We start from the raw sequence: 6,705 nt of genomic DNA on the forward strand, positions 1-6,705 counted from the left end.
TAAGTGTCAGCGTGCGAACCATTCAACGAACATCATCGATATGGGCTTTCTGAGCCGAAGTCCCACTCGTGTACCCTTGATGACTGCACAACACAAAGCTTGATGACTGCACAACACAGAGCTTTACGCCTTGCATGAGCCCGTCAACACCAATATCGTACTGTTGATGACCGGAAACATGTTGCCTGGTCGGACGAGTCTCATTTCAAATTGTATCAAGCTGATGGACATATACGGGTATGTAGACAACTTCGTGAATCCATGGACCTTGCATGTCAGCAGGAGACTGTTCAAGTTGATGGAGGCTCTATAATGGTGTGGGGCGTGTGCAGTTGGAGTGATATGGGACCCCCTGATACGTCTCACCTGCATTCATTCGTGCCCATTGTGCATTTCGACGGACTTGGGCAATTCCAGCAGGACAATGCGACACCCCATACTTCCAGAATTGCTACAGAGTGGCTCCAGGAACACTCTCCTGAGGTTAAACACTTCCGCTGGCCACCATCTGCCCAGACACGAACATTATTGAGTACATCTGGAATGTCTTGCAACGTGATGTTCAGAAGAGATCTGCACCCCATCGTACTCTTATGAATTTATGGAAAGCCCTGCAGAATTCATGGTGTCAGTTCCCTCTAGCACTACATCAGACTTAGTCGAGTCCATGCCACGTCGTGTTGTGGCACTTCTGCATGGTCACAGGTGCCCTAGACGATGTTAGGCAGCTGTTCCAGTTGCTTTGGGTCTTCAGTGTATAACATACACTCCTGGAAATTGAAATAAGAACACCGTGAATTCATTGTCCCAGGAAGGGGAAACTTTATTGACACATTCCTGGGGTCAGATACATCACATGATCACACTGACAGAACCACAGGCACATAGACACAGGCAACAGAGCATGCACAATGTCGGCACTAGTACAGTGTATATCCACCTTTCGCAGCAATGCAGGCTGCTATTCTCCCATGGAGACGATCGTAGAGATGCTGGATGTAGTCCTGTGGAACGGCTTGCCATGCCATTTCCACCTGGCGCCTCAGTTGGACCAGCGTTCGTGCTGGACGTGCAGACCGCGTGAGACGACGCTTCATCCAGTCCCAAACATGCTCAATGGGGGACAGATCCGGAGATCTTGCTGGCCAGGGTAGTTGACTTACACCTTCTAGAGCACGTTGGGTGGCACGGGATACATGCGGACGTGCATTGTCCTGTTGGAACAGCAAGTTCCCTTGCCGGTCTAGGAATGGTAGAACGATGGGTTCGATGACGGTTTGGATGTACCGTGCACTATTCAGTGTCCCCTCGACGATCACCAGTGGTGTAGGGCCAGTGTAGGAGATCGCTCCCCACACCATGATGCCGGGTGTTGGCCCTGTGTGCCTCGGTCGTATGCAGTCCTGATTGTGGCGCTCACCTGCACGGCGCCAAACACGCATACGACCATCATTGGCACCAAGGCAGAAGCGACTCTCATCGCTGAAGACGACACGTCTCCATTCGTCCCTCCATTCACGCCTGTCGCGACACCACTGGAGGCGGGCTGCACGATGTTGGGGCGTGAGCGGAAGACGGCCTAACGGTGTGCGGGGCCGTAGCCCAGCTTCATGGAGACGGTTGCGAATGGTCCTCGCCGATACCCCAGGATCAACAGTGTCCCTAATTTGCTGGGAAGTGGCGGTGCGGTCCCCTATGGCACTGCGTAGGATCCTACAGTCTTGGCGTGCATCCGTGCGTCGCTGCGGTCCGGTTCCGGGTCGACGGGCACGTGCGCCTTCCGCCGACCACTGGCGACAACATCGATGTATTGTGGAGACCTCACGCCCCACGTGTTGAGCAATTCGGCGGTACGTCCACCCGGCCTCCCACATGCCCACTATACGCCCTCGCTCAAAGTCCGTCAACTGCACATACGGTTCACGTCCACGCTGTCGCGGCATGCTACCAGTGTTAAAGACTGCGATGGAGCTCCGTATTCCACGGCAAACTGGCTGACACTGACGGCGGCGGTGCACAAATGCTGAGCAGCTAGCGCCATTCGACGGCCAACACCGCGGTTCCTGGTGTGTCCCGTGTGCCGTGCGTGTGATCATTGCTTGTACAGCCCTCTCGCAGTGTCCGGAGCAAGTATGGTGGGTCTGACACACCGGTGTCAATGTGTTCTTTTTTCCATTTCCAGGAGTGTATGTGAATACTCGTCTCTGATCACATCAAATGTAATTAATCAGAAAGACCGGACATAATAGCTTCACCCCTCCAGAATGAACTCTGATGTTTTGGCATCATGGTACTGCCTGAAAGTCTTAAGGACGTTTCCATTTCAATAGAACATCAAGTATTCGGTAATTTCAAATATTCATACAAGGCCAACCTAGCGCCTCCATCCTGTGAACTCTGCAGTGCTGATCAACGACAGATTTAGTGGAAGAGCGTCTTGTTTGCAGATGTGAATGAGTACAGTGAAATCACCTTACTACCAGGGTGCTTCAGTAAGTGCCCATATCTGAAGACACACGTAGTTGCTAAAGGAAGTTAGTGCCACAATTAAGTGCTGTTATCTGTTGGACATATCGAAATAAAAATGATATCGATTCATATGTTAATTTGGATTGGACAGCCAGTTTAGTAAGTTTTGATGAAACAGAGTCAGCAAACATAGCTTAAAATTATTTTTTTGCTGTTGTGAAAGTTATTGCAATAGACGCAGTGCAACCCCATTTTGGCAGTAGTTGCTGTTCGTAAAAAACTGGAAATTACCCTGACTGCTATCAAGTGATTGAAACCTATTGGAAATCAATGTGTTGGGAGGGCTACTGACACAGGTACGAAACAGAGCTACAAAGGACCTCAGTTACTGTCTTCTCCTATGGTGATGCTGTCTCCACCTCAGAAACTACCTATAACCACCGATTAGCTTGACTGTGAGTGATGTGTTAACTGCATGTCTAGGGGTGCTGTAGATGGGAGCCTTGGTCCAGGGAAACTTTGCATGCTGTACACAACCCAATACATGAAGAGTTCAAGATGCTCTCTTTTGCTGAAAGTGGGACTGACTTATTGTGACACACTTGACCTGTTGGGATGCTTGTTATGATTCATGCCAAGAAAGAAGCCAGCTATCTAGAAAAGACAATTTGGAAGCCCACTAATGAAGGAAATAGACTGCCAGAAAAAAATAGTATGTCTGTAAAGACGACATCAATTTTGATACGATGACAGAATATACCACCTGAGGAATGTATTGATATTGGTTTCTGCTTCATCCGCCGAATTGCTCAACACGTGGGGCGTGAGGTCTCCACAATACATCGATGTTGTCGCCAGTGGTCGGCGGAAGGTGCACGTGCCCGTCGACCTGGGACCGGACCGCAGCGACGCACGGATGCACGCCAAGACCGTAGGATCCTACACAGTGCCGTAGGGGACCGCACCGCCACTTCCCAGCAAATTAGGGACACTGTTGCTCCTGGGGTATCGGCGAGGACCATTCGCAACCGTCTCCATGAAGCTGGGCTACGGTCCCGCACACCGTTAGGCCGTCTTCTGCTCACGCCCCAACATCGTGCAGCCCGCCTCCAGTGGTGTCGCGACAGGCGTGAATGGAGGGACGAATGGAGACGTGTCGTCTTCAGCGATGAGAGTCGCTTCTGCCTTGGTGCCAATGATGGTCGTATGCGTGTTTGGCGCCGTGCAGGTGAGCGCCACAATCAGGACTGCATACGACCGAGGCACACAGGGCCAACACCCGGCATCATGGTGTGCGGAGCGATCTCCTACACTGGCCGTACACCACTGGTGATCGTCGAGGGGACACTGAATAGTGCACGGTACATCCAAACCGTCATCGAACCCATCGTTCTACCATTCCTAGACCGGCAAGGGAACTTGCTGTTCCAACAGGACAGTGCACGTCCGCATGTATCCCGTGCCACCCAACGTGCTCTAGAAGGTGTAAGTCAACTACCCTGGCCAGCAAGATCTCCGGATCTGTCCCCCATTGAGCATGTTTGGGACTGGATGAAGCGTCGTCTCACGCGGTCTGCACGTCCAGCACGAACGCTGGTCCAACTGAGGCGCCAGGTGGAAATGGCATGGCAAGCCGTTCCACAGGACTACATCCAGCATCTCTACGATCGTCTCCATGGGAGAATAGCAGCCTGTATTGCTGCGAAAGGTGGATATACACTGTACTAGTGCTGACATTGTGCATGCTCTGTTGCCTGTGTCTATGTGCCTGTGGTTCTGTCAGTGTGATCATGTGATGTATCTGACCCCAGGAATGTGTCAATAAAGTTTCCCCTTCCTGGGACAATGAATTCACGGTGTTCTTATTTCAATTTCCAGGAATATATATATATATATATATATATGTTTAGTAAGCGAGATACTGGTGCAGCTGAGTCATGTCTGAAAGAGGTAATCAGAACCTTTATATCTGGGCAGGAGGATGTATAAGAACTGCAGCTCAAAATACATTAGATACATATGTTCATATTAGAGCAGTTCATGATGGGGCAGATCCTCCATGGTGTACTATCACAGCAACGAAACATCGAAATAAACAATCACTATTACGTAATGGGTGTGAAAGAAGTTATAGGGCTGCAGACAGAGAGATGCTGAATGAAACATGTTTGGCCCTCAAGTGAGCAACGCATGAAGCATTCAATGACTGCTGTAGCAGAATCTTATCGAAAGATCTCTTACAAATAAATTTTCGTAGTAATTAAAGACTGTCACTGGCACCAAAATTAGTGTTTAGATCAGTGATAAATACAGCCACTTACCTCTGGAGGGAGGGGGGGGGTCTGATATTAAGCTTGGTGGGGGTAGGCAACCTTCCTTACAACTTGAAATTTTAATGATGCAACACTAAAGAAATGGCTTTGGTTCTGATTTTTAAAAATATCCCTTAATCTCTGATATTTAATTAAAGTATGTGTAAGTACTAATTACATATGGCACAAGTGAATAAATTATCATAAGCAATAAAATTATAGTAATCAATAGAATTACATTTACAACAAACTAATGCGTTGAGGCTGCTTTACAGCATATCTATTGATGGCATCATCAATGAAAGTTTCTGTGGGTTCCTTTTTTCCCTTCTGTTGACACCTTCATGCAAGAGTGATGCATATCCTGACCCATCATATCTCTTAATTTTGTCATTATCCTATTCATTGTGCTGAATGTCCTTTCTACCCTGGAAGAGGAAATGGGAATGCACAGGACACATGGAGCAACATCAGAAGACGAATATTCTGAATTATTATGAGCTACATGGTTAAGAGAGAAAGGCTGCAATAACATCATCAACATTTTTAAGTCCTTATGTTACAGACTTTTTTTACAATCATGTTCTCTAAATTCTTGAAATGTTTTAAAACTTTCGGAATATGAATTAATTCTATCACTTTCAGAGCTTTGTCATTGAACCAATTCTCCATTTTATTAATGATACTTTTCATACATTTCCTTACATTTTTTTCAAAGTTTGTTTCTTGTCCTCCGTGAGTGACATGCTTTTAACTTCAATTGCACCTGCATATAGTTTTTTTAATTTTATTTAATGTTTCACTTTCTGCACTATGTTCATTGGAATCGCAAAGGCAGTAAGTGTGTTTTAAATCTTCCAGAATCCCAGAAACAAGTGCTGGCAGCTGTGAAATTTTGAGTGATGGTTTTTTCAGACTTTATTTCACTTCGATCATTTAATGTATTGTTCAAAATCACTAAACCTACAATGAAATTGTGACTCATAATTTTTAACCAGACTCCTCCTGCCACATTTACTAGATCTGTACTGCCCTGGTGTGAATGTTCACATACCATAATAATGAATTTGTAGCATAGGAATACATGAGGGCATATTGAAAAGTAATGTCTTCGATTTTTTACAAGGAAATTCTAGAAGTTTTTTTAAATAAAACAAATGTCATTAAAATTCTACATATTTATTTTTAATGTCTACACATCGCAGACCTTTGCCGCTAGAGTGTTCTGAACTGTAGCGTGTAACATAGTAGTGTGTAATATAAGTATGTCGGTGTGTGGGTAACAGCGTACTGTAATCGAGACTCGAATTTGAAGAGTTCACCCACATATGGAGCACCCTGGCCTCAGCATATCAGTGTCAGATCACACACGAATGTTGTGAAATCCTCAAAAATCTGACACCTCGGGTTCACTGTCATTGATCATCCTCCATACATTCCTGTCTCGGCCCCATCCAATATTCATCTCTTTACAAAACTTAAAGAACACCTTCGAGGAGTTCACTTTGATAGTGATGAACCAGTACAAGCAGAGTTGAGGTTGTGGCTCGAAACATAACAGCCCTTTCTTCACATGATTCCAAGAACTAATGCAGCTTATCTTTCACATGACACTAAAGATAATTCAGGTTGCTTCATTAACTGTTGTGTCATTAGGTAAGACTTGTGTTACTATCTCTCCCAATATATCGGGACTGTCACCGTTATGGACCTTCTTGCCTGACATCCAGATAACACCCAGTTTTTTCCACTTTTGTAAAATACTGTTATGACTTGGCTCTCTTACTGAAGTAACGTCATCTGTTAGCATAACATGTAAATGCAGCCTTGGTTTTATTTATGTCAACATGTTCATGTTGTCAGGGCCATCTCACTGATGGCCTTATCCATGTTGTATATCCTGGTTCAACGATGGAAGCACCTT

The sequence above is a fragment of the Schistocerca cancellata genome, chromosome 12, assembly GCF_023864275.1.
Source record: "Schistocerca cancellata isolate TAMUIC-IGC-003103 chromosome 12, iqSchCanc2.1, whole genome shotgun sequence".
Lineage (NCBI taxonomy): Eukaryota > Metazoa > Arthropoda > Insecta > Orthoptera > Acrididae > Schistocerca > Schistocerca cancellata.